The sequence below is a fragment of the Dasypus novemcinctus genome, chromosome 6 (assembly GCF_030445035.2).
Source record: "Dasypus novemcinctus isolate mDasNov1 chromosome 6, mDasNov1.1.hap2, whole genome shotgun sequence".
Lineage (NCBI taxonomy): Eukaryota > Metazoa > Chordata > Mammalia > Cingulata > Dasypodidae > Dasypus > Dasypus novemcinctus.
The window spans coordinates 121,185,073-121,199,395 of NC_080678.1; the positions used below are offsets into that span (position 1 = coordinate 121,185,073).

The window sequence follows — 14,323 nt, forward strand, 5'->3', positions numbered from 1 at the left end:
TGGCTACTTTCTCCACTTCAGTGATAGAAGTACTTTCATTGCTAGAATCACAATAAGTCTATACTAGAACACCTGTAACACTATTCTAGGCCATTGTTCATTCCTCAGTCCTGAGGATTCTGGGATGGTGATACCCACTCCATGTCAAACTGAGAAGGGGCTTAGATTCCATTGGGCAGATGGAGGAGACTATCCTGCTTCAGTTGCAGATTCTCTGTCTTCCTTAGGGTGGTCATTGTCCATAAATATCTCCTTCTTAGTTGTCCTGGGTGAGTCAAATGAACCAGAGAGGAGGCGTTGCAATTCTGTTGGGATTCAGGGCCCAGCTGACACATGGACAGCACAAAGATTTAAATCTCTTGGACATACAGCTCTTAACTCTAGAACTAATTACATTCATATGGCTGGGGCAACAGAGCCATGTATAGGGAAACCAAAACTGAGTCTAACTCTGTCACACTGGGGAGCATAAATTCCAAAGTAGGGCTGACTGGTAGGTCACCAAACTCCTGAGTTCTCTGCACTGCCTATAGTGTCTGGATGTCTCTGCTATTTGAGACAATATTTACTTTGGCAGCCAATGAGATCCTGTTGTCAGGATGACCTCCTGACACTTTGAAATTTCTTAGTCATATAAACTCACTTGTCTATACATTTTATCCCTTTTGTTCAAGGTCTTTTTTCCAGTTGCATTGCTAGTTGGTGCTTGGTAGTAATCTCTAGGTGCCAGGAAAGCTCGTCCCTGGGAGTCATGTCCCAACCTGGGGGGGAAGGCAATGCATTTAAGTGCCAAGTTCAGTTTAGAGAGAGGCCACATTTGAGCAACAAGGAGGCTTTCAGGAGGTAACTCTTAGGCACCCTGTAATACTAGGCTAAGTTTCAATTTCAAAATTAAAGGTTCCTAAGTACTGTTATCAGTAACATGGGCCCATCAATGGGCCATCCTCCTTCAATTGTCAATGTCCCTGTGCTCAGGGGATTCTTGCTATTCCTTCAGAGAATGTGGCAGAGCTTCCCAGGATTGGAATTCAGTATGTTTTCATTTATTGTGTAGATCTCCACCCACCATGGCCATGCCCCATGAACATTTGAACACATTTATATGCTTTATAGGTGAACCCCCTCCTTTGTACCCCTATCAATGACACCCCACACCAATGACCCTCCCCTATTATAATTGTAAAAACTTCTTCAAAAATAAATCCAACAAAATAATAAAATACAATGAATACAAAAACTAATTGCAGCAGTTTGATATAGTTATGAATTCCAAAAATAGATATTCATGAACTATTGTGATTAGTAATCGAAGAAAATATGGCATTGGTGTGGAGAAAGTGGCCATGGTGGCTGCTGGGGGTAGGGAATGGGAGGAAGAGATGAGATGTAGAGGCGTTTTCAGGACTTGGAGTTGTCCTGGGTGATGCTGCAGAGACAGTTACTGGGCATTGTATGTCCTCCCATGGCCCACTGGGTGGAACGTGGGAGAGTGTGGGCTATGATGTGGACCCTTGACCATGATGTGCAATGGTGCTCAGAGATGTATTCACCAAATGCAATGAATGTCTCATGATGATGGAGGAGAATGTTGCTATGGGGGGAGGAATAGGGAGAAGGGGGTGAGGGGTATATGGGGACCTCATATTTTTTTAATGTAATATTTAAAAAATAAATAGAGACAAAAAAATAGATATTGGGTTATGTTTGTGAACTGACCTATACCTGGGCGTGATTAAATTATGATTAAGGCTTTGATTGGGCCATGTCAGTAGGGTGTTGTGTACCCGCAAGTTGGTAGGTAGGCACTTACTGATATAAACAATGACAAAGGACAGAGTTGGAGGGTTTTTAATGTTGGAGTTTTGATTTTGCTGTTTGATGCTGAACCCTTAAGCTGGAACTCCAGAAAGTAAGCACACAGAAGAAAGAGAAGCAAGCCCCAGGAAGAGAGAACCCTGAGCCAAGAAAAAAGCAAGTCCTGGGAAGACAGGAACCCAGGAAGTATAAACCCTGATAGATATTGGCAACCACCTTGCTCCAACATGTGTAAGAAGACTTTGGTGAGGGAAGTAACCTATGCTGCCTAGTATCTCTAACCTCAACTTACAGATTTACTTGTAACCCCAAATAAATACCCTTTATAAAAGCCAACAGGCTTCTGGTATTTTACATCAGCACCCTTTTTGCTGACTAATATAGAATTTGGTACCAAGGAGTGGGGAAGTGCCTTTACAATGACAAAATGCTGGAATGGTTTTATAAAGGGGTAATGGGTATTTTTTTGGAGGAATTGTGAGTTGTTTGGAAGAAAAGACATAGTGCTTTGAAGAGACTGTTGATAGCAATATGGATGCTAAAGAGACTTTCAATGATGCCTTAGAAGCAAATGATGAAACTATTACTGCAAAATGGAGAAAAGGATATCCATGTTTTAAAGTTGTGGAGAATTTAGCAAGATTAACTCCTGGTATTTTTTGGAAGGCAGAATTTGAAAATGGGGAGCCTGCGCATTTAGCTGAAGAAATTTTCAAAATATACCTGGAGAATGCAGTTTTGCTTCTGCTTGCAGCTTATAGCAAAATGCTAGATGAAAGAGATATGTTGAGGGCTGAACTTTTGGGCACAAAGAGAACAGAAACTGATTCTGGACATTCCAAGCCTCTGGAAATCAAGTTCCCAGAGGAAGGTGCCCCATTGGAGGACTTAACTAAACATGGAACTTGTAAATCAGGATTGAAGATGCAGTTATGTCAGAAAGACTGGTGGAAAGTTTTACTGTCTGATGGCTTGGACCCATGCTTCCTGCATACTATCAGACTTTTTGAGAGAGATATGTGAACAAAACCAACACCCAGATACTTGATGAAGGTGGAACAAAGAATGTGGCCATTGGGTAAGCCTGTGAAAGGGGCAGGTTCCCATAAGGTCCAAAGGAGAAGAAAATCATCTTCTTAAGAATGACTTTCAGACTGAAATTATATTGAGGATGCCCTGAAGAATTACTGAAATCTAGAGAACCCATAACTCATGTTTCCCTTCCAATTCCTCCATATTGTAATGAAAATGTTTATCCTTTGTTGGTCCATTTGTGTATTGGAATCAGATAAATTGTTTCGTAAGTTTCATAAATCTACATCCTGGAGCGACTTTGCCCCAAGACAAATTGTATTTCTTTAAATTGATTGTGATGTAATTTAGTACCTGCAATGTTACTGATTTAAGGTTTGTTTTAATATTGTAATGTCTTTTTGAAATTCAGAGAGTGGAGTATAGCAGTTTGATATAATTATGAATTCCAAGAGTAGATATTGGATTATGTTTTTAAACTGGCCTATGCCCGAACATGATTAAATTATGATTAGGGTTTGATTGGGCCATCTTTAAAGGGTTGAGTCCCTACCACTTGGCCAGTGGGGACTCATTCACTAATAAAAGCCATGGCCAAGGACAGAGTTAGAGTGTTTTTAATGTTGGAGTTTTGATGTTGGAATTTGATGCTGAAGACTTAAGCTGGAACCCCAGGAAGTAAGCACACAGAGGAAAGAGAAGCAAGCCCCAGGAAGAGAGAAACTCTGAGCCAAGGAAAAAGCAAGCCCTGGGAAGAGAGGAACCCTGAGCCCAGAGAGAAGCAAGACCTGGGAAGGCAGGAACCCAGGAAGCCTGAACCCTGGGAGATATTGGCAGCTGTCTTGCTCCAATATGTAGAAGTAGACTTTTGTGAGGGAAGTAACCTGTGCTGCCTGATATCTGTAAGGTCCTACCCAAATAAATACCCTTTATAAAAGCTAACAGACTTCTGGTATTTGCATCAGCACCCTTTTGGCTAATACAGAATTAATTATAGTTTTTAAAATAAGAAATAATATATAAGAAATTTAAAAATAAAAAAATTTGGAATAATAAAAAATAATGAAAAAATATTTAAAGAATTTTTTACAATGTCTTTCATCACTGTAAGATCTATTTTCTTGTATGGACAGTGACCTTTCCACTATTTATACTCTATAAACTATTATACACTATTTATGTCTTATTTTTTCCACATTGTCTTCAAAGAAGTTTTGGGTTACAGAAAAATCATCTACATAATACAGGGAATTCCCATAAACACATCTTCCTCCTTTTCCCCTATTAATAATATTTTACATGTGGATCACACATTTGTTACAACTGATGTACAAATATTAAAGCAAAATTTTGCAGTGATGAATGCACAGCATTGTGATTAAACTAAGAGCCATTGACTGTACACTTTGACTAGATCATATAGTATGTAAATAAATCTTAATAAAACTTCTAAATGAATAAGTAAATACTTGTGCAAGAATAGACAGAAATAGCAGATATGTACAGCAGGGGAAGCATAGAGAAATTGAGAGATGAAGAATTTTCTTTTTTTTTTTGGTTATTATTATTACTCTAATAATGAAAATGCTCTAATAATGATTGAGATGATGAATGCACAACTATGCGATTATACCAAATTCCATTGTTTAAAAAAAGACTGCATCTAGCAGTTGCAGGATTAAGTCTTTATGTTTAATATTTTCATAGGTATTGGTTAGCAATCTATACTCTTTCGAAGTAGCTCCATAGGAATGCAGGATGGCAAAAGCATATCTAGAATGAGTATATATATTTGCTTTTTGTCCTGCATTCAATAGCAGGGCCCTTAAAGAACAATTAATTCACCTCTTTGTGCTGAAGTTCCTGGAAGTGAAGATCTGCTGCTAGTATTTCACTGGGAATGACTACTGTGTAGTCTGCCTTATGCTCTCCATGATCCATATAACTGTTCCCATTGGAGAAGAATTTTTCTGGGTCTGATAATTGGACATTAGTTAATCTGTTAGCAGAAAGCTCTGGGTTCTGGGCTTCTCTATGGCTTATTTCACATAAAAGAATTTAACAGCATGGCATAGGGTAGGCAAGGGAGACAGTTTAAGAAAAAAAGAAAATGAGAAAAGTACCTAGTCTGAGGCATGGACTGTGGGCGTGCTCCAAAGTGAGATGTGAGTGTGGGGTCCCAGGGCAGACCTTTTTAAAAGTTTTGCTCTTTCCCTTCATAATATTGGGGCAAGGCCCCTGCCATTTGCTCTTCTGATTGATTGTCCCTGTTAGGTCTCAGGGTCCAATGGTGAGGCCTTTTGTTTGAAGGGATCTGGGGCTATCCCTTGACCCTGAACAGGATTTCATTCCAGTCTTGTTCCAAATGGGGCTGGTGTCTTGTGCAATCTCTCCAGCCTTATTCTTGGCAGCACTCTTCCTTCAGGGAGTTTCCAGATAGGGTTTCATGACCACATGTCTCATACCCCTATTTTCTACCAGGTCTCAGCTGTTACTCATTTCCCTTCTCCCTAAACTAACATGACTCAAATCCAGGACTTCTAGAGTATACATCAACAAGAAGTTGCACACAATCATATGTGGAAGTTTTCCATTCTGGTCTTTCATTAAATTCAGGTAGTAAAGTGGCCTGATTGAGTTTATCTATAGTTTTCAGAGTGGCATTTGGGTTGTTTAGTAAAATGCCATATTTGCTAAAATTGGGACCCACTTTTTGTTCTAGTATAGTACGAATGTAATATGGGTTGAAAATTCACATGGGAGGGCGCAATGAGAATTCTGCTATCTGGAGAAGTTCACAGGTGGGAACTACAGCTAGTAAGCAAGCTGGCCATACTCAAGTACAGAGGTGAGCTGCTTTGATATGTAAACAATTGACCTGTTTCTTCCAAATTCTTGTACTAATTTTCCTAATGCAATGCCTTATCATTCATATACAAACAACATAAATACTTTAATTAGGTCAAGGAGTCTTAGTGCTGGCGCTGCGAGGAGCTCATCCTTAAGCTTTTGAAATTTCAGAGAACATTCTGGGTTCCATTCTAAAAGATCTTTTTCTTCTGCCTTTAAGGATTCATATAGGGATTTTGCAATAAGACCAAAATTTGGTTTCCAGAACCTGCAAGAGCCCACCATACCTAGAAACCATTAAAATTTCTTTCTGTTTTGGGGTTCTGACACTTATGGAATGATTTCCTTTTTGCTGGGAAGCAGGGCTCATAGTCCTTCTGGTAAATAAAACCCAAGGTATTTTACCTGGGTTTTGAGGGAGTGGGCTGGTGGTTGAACTTTGACCCCTGTGCAGAAGAAGGAAGAACCAACCAGTAGGATAAGATTTTCAAACCATTCCCCTAATTGGTAATCTCCTACTCTGATGTCTCCCAGCTAACATAACCTATTAACATAAAATGTTAATCCCCAAACCCCAGCCAATGCTCCCATGCAGAACCCAATAACTAACCAATTAGAGCATTGCAATTTAAGGCTCCACCCACAGGGTGGATGCACAGTGAACCTATATCTAGCACAGCCCCAAAGTCCCGGGCATGCTTCCATCTTTGCCCTGGGTGCAATTCCATTGTCACCTTGGTCAGGCTTGAGCTGTAACACTGAGAGCACTTCCATACTCACCCCAGTCAGGCTAATAACTCAAACTGTAACGCTGTGTACTCAAGGTATAACATAGGGCTGTAACCAAATAAACATCTGGTCACTGCGTTAAGGTCACATTTCTTCATTCTGAAGTCTATTTGAACCAATGATCAAAAGTAGCAATAAAAGATTTGAGTTTTCTTTTCAGCCTTATTAGCATTATTCTTGTGTTTTGATTTGAGACTTCCTGGTTTTTTCTAACTGTGAGTATTTCATCAGAACTCTGAAGGAAATGCCCTTCTTGGAGGCATATTCTTTCTAACTCCTCGGACAGCATCTGCCCAAAAAGAGTTGGGCATTTTTGAATACTTGTGGCAATAGAGTCCAACAATATTATTATTTTAGTCCAGTATTGGGATCCTTCCATTCAAAAACAAAAAGCATATGTGATTCTTTCTCTAAGGGTATGCAGTAAAAAAGCATCTTTCACTTCTAAAATAGTGAACCAAGCTTAAGCATCTAAGGTCCTGACATGGAGTATATATGGATTAGGCACTGTTGGGTGGATGTATTCTGTCACTTAATTAACAACTCTTAAGTCTTATACAAATTTCTAACCTTGTGTGCCAGGTTTCAGGACTGGAAAGATGAACATGTTAAAATTTGACAGGCAAGGTCTGATTAGGTCCCAACTGAGGAACTTTTTTTTTCTTTCTCAAGCACTTATAGCTGGTCAATTAAAACTACTAACTCAGTTTTTCCTCTAGAGTTCAGAAAGATACATAAATGAACACAGATTCATTAAATGACATAGAACAGGTCTCCTTATTAATAAAAAAAATGAAGAGAAAAAAAGCATAGTCATATTCATACCTCAAAAAACCTAACCCCAATTCTTTTTTTACCTTTACAATTAATTTAGTACAAACTTTGTTTTTGCTACAAAAACATTAAAATATTGTAAACAATAGTCCATAAAATAATATTTTCCCTATGTGCCACCACATTCTTAACACCTCGAAATAGAAGAACATTCTTGTATTTATATTATTATGAACAATCCTTATCTATTTCCAAAATCATTGTATACATTCCCAACATTTTCCTGCAGCTATTCTCCAACTAACATTAATCATCTTAGACTAATCATTTCAGCCACAATCACATCATTAAACAAAAAGTGTTTGTGACATTCATTATAATGTGTTACCATCATTTCCAACCAATAACTATTTATATTTGACCTTAATAAATATACTACATATATCCAGTATCTTTTCTCCCTTCTTATCCTATTCCATCTCTGACCAACCTTCACTTCATACTCCAACTCCATAAGTCTACACATTGTATTTATTTGTTTTATTTTTTTCTATTTTGAATTTTTTCTTTTTTTTATTAAATTGTCTTTTTTAAAAAAATATATAGATCACAAAAAATGTTACAAAAAATATAAGAGGTTCCCACATACACCACACCTCAAACCCCCTCCTCCTATATCAACAACCTCTTTCATCATTATGGCACATTCACTGCATTTGGTGAATACATTTTGGAGCACTGCTGCACCACATGGAATACAGTTTACATTGTAGTTTACATTCTCCCCCAGTACATTTAGTGGGCTATGGCAGGATATATAATGTCCAGTGTATATCCCAGCGATATCATTTAGGACAACTCCAAGTCCCAAAAATATCCCACATCACATCTCTTCTTCCCTCTCCCTGCCCTCAGCAACTACCATGGCCAATGTCTCCACATCAATGATACAATTTCTTTAATTGCTAGACTCACAATAATTCTATAGTGGGTCTGAAGTCCATTTGACCCAGACAATACCAGTCTGGGTATATCTAGAATACCAGTAAGTTCACTCTAATATCATTAAGTTCTCTCTAATCCATATTTTATTCCTCTATCCTGTGCAACCTGGATTGGTGATGTCCCTTCCACCTCTATATCAAGAGAGGACTTAGATCCCACATGGCTGATGGATGTGATTCTCCTGCTTGGAGTTGTAGACACTCTCGGGTCTCTGGTGTGGTGGTTAACCATCTTCACTTCCCTGTTCTACAACCAGTACAAGTTCAACAAACTGGTTAGTATGAGCTACAACTCTGTTGAGGCTGAGGGCCCAGCTGGCACATGTCCAGTCCAGAGATTGTAATCTCCTGGGTATACACTAACCCCAGCACTAACCACAGGTTCAGTAAAAGTGACAGAAGAGTCATGTGTAGAAAGGTCACATCTGAGTCCAATTCCATCACACCCAGGAACACAAATTCCAAGGTAGGGCCCACTGACAAGACTCCAGAGCCTACTGCCATGATCATAGAACCTGTGTGTCTCTGTCGCCCTCAGGAGTACCAGTACCTGTGGTTGTATCTACATTGGCTGTGTCTGGGATCCTTCTGATGTGTGTCTAAGTGTGACCCCTCTGATGAACTCCTGACTTTTTTGAAGACTTAAACTCATTTATTTTTACCATTTCCCCCTTTATTCAAGGTGTCTTTCTAATTGCATCACCAGTTAATGATTGATAGTAATACCTTGGTGCCAGGTAGGCTCATCCCCATAAGTCATGTCCCATGTTGGGGGGAATATAATGCATTTACATGTGGAGTTTTGTTTAGAGAGTGGCCACATTTGAGCAACATGGAGGCTCTCAGGAGGTAACTCTTAGGCACCTGCAGTTCTAGGCCTAGTTCAAATTTCAGGCACTCAGGCTCATAAGAATAGTCATCAGTATCAAGAGCTCATCATTGGACCATCCTTCACTGGTCTTTGCCATTGTACTTTAGGGATTGTTGCTGCTCCATTGGGAAATGTGACAGAGCTCCCCTGGGTAGGAACTCAGCACTTCCTCAGCTGTCGTTTGTGACATAACAACTACTATGAAAATAACCAACATATATTCAAACATTTTTAGTACCCTATGTAAATGCCCTAGAGAATTCCCTCCCAACCATGTGTCACCCATCAATAACACCCTACACCAGCATTCCTCCCCTGCCATAGGTGAACCCTCTGTGTCCCAAAACTTCTTAAAAACTGAAGATTATATTGCCAAATTCAATTAATAGGAAATGAAATAGTAGTGATAGGTTTTAAGATTAAAAATAGATAACAAACTAATTTTGAAAAACTATAATAGAGTAAAAATTAATTGGGATATTAATATTGAAATAATATCATAAAACTTTGTTTTTGACATTTTGCCTTCCATCACTTTAATAGACATTGCTCTATATGTACAGTGGCAAGGAAATTTCTTTCATTTCTTCCTCAGTGTCTACATCCTTTTTTTTTTCTAATTTTTAATTTTGTCTTCAAAATGTTTTAAATCACAGTAAAGTCATATATACAATATAGGGGACTCTCATATCCAACATCAAACACATTTTTCCCCCTTCCCCAGCAATGATCTTTTTACATGTTCATGTTTTATTTGCTGCAGCTGATGTACAAATATCAAACATGGTTCATTTTGGTTTATATTATGGTTTATATTTTAGACTGTACAATTTTCTATATTTTTAGCTACTTTATGTTTTACATAATGGTTTACATTTTAGCCTATAGACTTTTATACATTTTTGGTGTAATTTAACATGTCCTATATCCATGATTGCATGATCTTGTGGAACACTTCCATTGTTCCCCAGTTATTTCCCAGTTACCCTGCTTCCATCTATTCTATTTCTCTCTCCCCATCCCCTCAGGGCCCATATTGGCAATCAGTCATCCCTGCTTGAAAGACCAGATTCACATATACTTGCAATAATGCTAAGGGCTTGACATATTAGAGAGTCATCCCATATTGGGGGCCACATATTCTCTCGAGACATGGTTCCCTTTGTTTGAGAAAATCAGGCCTCTCCAGGATGTGGGGACAACTTTCCACTCATTGTATGGGTCTAAACTCGATGATATAACACACTATGAGCAATCACACACTCCCTAGAAGCCTGCCCTGTGTCAGATGCCCCCCCCCCTTAAGCACCTTAAACAGATAACTCTTCTTACAATAATTTCTAAAGAGTTTTCTCAATATTATAGTGTCAATCACATACCTGACAATCTTTCATGTTCAGCTGTTCCTCCTAGTCTTCCCTTCAATTGCTTGGGCCATCTGAAGAATCCTTCCAACCCTAGTCCCCCTCAAGTCTGCATAGCCCTAACCAAAGGTATACCTATGCCCCCATCTTGTCCCTTCCCTGTACAAATACTTACCTCCAATTCATTGTAGATTTCTCCCATGTAGGTGTCAGATTAAAACCTACCTCTCCCTCCCAATTTCCTGTAAGCCTATCATCCATTTTCTAGCTCCCTGAGGTAGCTTTTTTTTTTTTTTTTTTTTTGTATTTGAGAGGTCATGTAGTATTTGTCCTTCAGTGCCTGGCTTGCTTCACTCAACATAAGGTCCTCAAGATTCATCCATGTTGTTCCATGTGTTTGTACTCTATTTCTTCTTATATCTGAATAGTATTCCATGTTATGTATATACGACATTTTGTTTATCCATTCATCTGTTCATGGGCTTTTGGATTGATTCCAACTTTTGTCAATACTGAATAATGCTACTATGAACATTGGTGTGCATATATTGGTTTGTGTTCTTGTTTTCAGTACTTCTGGGTGTATAACCAGCAGTGGGGTTGCTGGGTCATAGAGCAAAACTATAGCTAGTTTTTTTTAGAAATCACCAAACCGTCCTCCAGAATGGCTGGATCCTTCTGCATTCCCACCAGCAGTAGATAAGTATTGCCATTACTCCACATCCTCTCCCAACAATTGTAGTCTTCTGTTTTTTTTTATAGCTTCCAGTCTGATGGGAGTAAGATGGTATCTTATTGTAGGATTGATTTACATTTCCCTAATAGCTAGTGATTTTGAGCTTTTTTTCATGTTCTTTTTTGCCATTTGTATTTCTTTTTTGGAGAAGCATCTGTTCAAATCTCTTGCCCATTTTTTTGAATGGTTTGTTTTCTTTTTCTTTTTTAGGTAGAGGCGTTCTTTTTATATGCAGGATATTAATCTATCAGATACATGGTTACCATTTATTTTCTCCCACTGGGTAGGCTGTCTTTCACTTTCTTGACAAACTCCTTTGAGGTGCAAAAGGCTTTAATTTCGAGGAAGTCCCATTTATCTCTTTGTTCTTTTGCTGCTCGTGCTTTGGGTGTGAAGTTCATGAAGCCATTACCTAACCTTACCTTAAGATGCCTCCCTACATTGTTTTCCAAGGTATTTATGGTCTTGGCTTTTATATCGAGGTCTTTGATCCATCTTGAATTGATTTTTGTATAAGGTGTGAGATGGTAATCCTCTTTTATTCTTTTGCATATGGATATCCAATTCTCCAGGCACCATTTTTTGAAGAGGCCACTCCCAGTTGAGTGGGCTTGGTGGTCTTGCTGAATATCATATGACTGTATATACAAGGATCTGTGTCAGAACTCTCAGTTTGGTTCCATTAGTCAGTGTGTCTATCCTTATGCCAATACCATGCTCTTTTCACTACTGTAGCTTTGTGGTATGCTTTGAAGTCAGGTAGTGTGATTCCTCCAATTTCATTTTTCTTTTTCAGTATGTCTTTGGCTATTTGGGGCATCTTTCCTTTCCAAATAAGTTTCATAGTTAATTAAGAAAAGCTGTTTTGATTTTTACTGGAATTACATTGAATCTGTAGACCAGTTTTAGTAGGATGGACATCTTAATGATATTTAGTCTTCCTATCCATGAACAGGGAATATTCTTCCATTTATTTAAGTCTTCTTTGATTTCCTTGAACAGTGTTGTGTAGTTTCTGTGTGTAAGTCTTTTACAACTTTAGTTAAATTTATTCCTAGGGAAGCAGATTTGGCTCAATGGATAGAGTGTCCTCCTACCACATGGGAAGTCCAGAGTTCAAACCCAGGGCCTCTTGACCCATGTGTTGAGCTGGCCCACATGCAGTACTGATGCATGCAAAGAGTGCCGTGCCATACAGGGGTGTCCCCCACATAGGGGAGCCCCATGTGCAAGGAGTATACCTCATAAGGAGAGCTGCCCAGCATGAAAAAAGTGCAGCTTGCCCAGGAGTGGCACCACACACATGGAGAACTGACACAGGAAGATGTGGCAACAAAAAAGAGAAACAGATTCCTGGTGCCAGACAAGAATATAAGTGGACACAGAAGAACACACAGTGAATGGACACAGAGAGCAGACAACTGGGGTGGGGAGAGAGTGGGGAAGGGGAAAGAAAAAAGTAAAAAAATAAAAAAAATTATCCCTAGATATTTCATTTCTTATTTACTATTGTAGATAATATTTGTTTCTTTATTTCCTTCTTAGATTGCTCGTTATTGATGTACAGAAATGCTACTGATTTTTGTGCATTGATCTTATAACCTGCCACTTTACTGAACTTGTTTATATATTCTAGAAGCTTTGTTGTAGACTTCTCATGGCTTTCAATGTATAGGATCATGTTGTCTACAAATAGTGAAATTTTGACTTCTTTTCCAATTTGGATGCCTTTTATATCTGGTTCTTGCCTGAGTGCTTAAGCTAGAATTTCTAACACAGTGTTAAGTAGAAGGGATGATAGTGGGTATCCTTGTCTTGTTCCTGATCTTAGAAGGAAGATTTTAGGATTTCAACATTGTAAATGATATTAGCTGTGGGTTTTTCATATATACCCTTTATAATGTTCAGAAAGTTTCCTTCTATTCCTATCTTTTGCAGTGCTTTTATCAAGAAAGGGTGCTGTGTTTTGTCAAATGCTTTTTCTGCATCTATAGATATGATCATGTGATTTTTTCCCTTCAATCTGTGTATATGGTATATTACACTAATTGTTTTTCTTATGTTGAACCATCCTTGCATACCAGGAATGAAACTCACTTGGTCACTGTGTATAATTTGTTTAATTTGTTGTTGATAGGATTAGCATGTATTTTCTTAAGAATTTTCACATCTAGGTTCATTAGAGAGATTGGTCTATAATTTTCCTTTCTTGTGGTGTCTTTGTTTGGCTCTGGTATTAGGGTTATGTTGTCAACATAGAATTAGTTAGGCAATCTATCTCCTATTTCAATTTCTTGGAAGATTTTAAGGAAGATTAGTGTTACCTCTTTCCTGGATGTTTGGTAGAATTCACCTGTGAAGTCATATGACCCAGGGCTCTTCACAGTTGGGAGGTGATTGGTTTGTTGAGATCATCAGCTTTTGCTGCATCCCATAAGTTTTTATATGAGGAAGCATCCCAAATAAGAAACACTGCTGGGAAGTGGATTTGGCTCAACTGATAGAGTGTCCACCTACTATATGGAGGGTCTGGGGTTCAAACCCAGGGTCTCCTGGCCTGTGTGGTAAGCTGGCCCATGAGCAGTGCTGATGCATGCAAAGAGTACCATGCAATGCGTGGGTGGCCCCTGCATAGGGGAGCCCCATGCGCAAGGAGTGCACCCTGCCCAGGAGTGGCACCATATACATGGAGAGCTGATGCAACAAAAAAGAAACCTAGATTCCCAGTGCCACTGACAAGTGGAAAGAGAAGAACACACAGTGAATGGACAAGAGAGCAGACTACAGAGGGCAGGGAGGAGGAGAGAGAAAATAAAAATCTGAAAAAAAAGAAAGACACACTGCCTGCAACACCTAAAAGAAAGAAAAGAAAAAGGAAGGGAAATAAAGCAAAAAAAAAAAAAAAAGGCAAGTAAGCAAACAAAAAAAAAAGGGGCTCTGGGGGGATAAAGAGGAATGAAAAACAAGAAATCAAACCAACAAAATAGACCTGACAAGGCCTCAAACAAGGAATCCTCTTTGCAATTGAGTGAACTGCTTAGGAGTCTGACCTTTCCCCTTTCTCCCTTCCTCACTTCTCTCTCTCCCA

General features: G+C 38.8%; 1 protein-coding gene across 6 annotated transcripts in view; it reads left to right on the plus strand.

The window, feature by feature from the left end:
- Positions 1-14,323, plus strand: part of LOC101437195 (zinc finger protein 596-like) — a 76,557-nt gene that overhangs the window by 15,071 nt on the left and 47,163 nt on the right. The window lies entirely within an intron of this gene.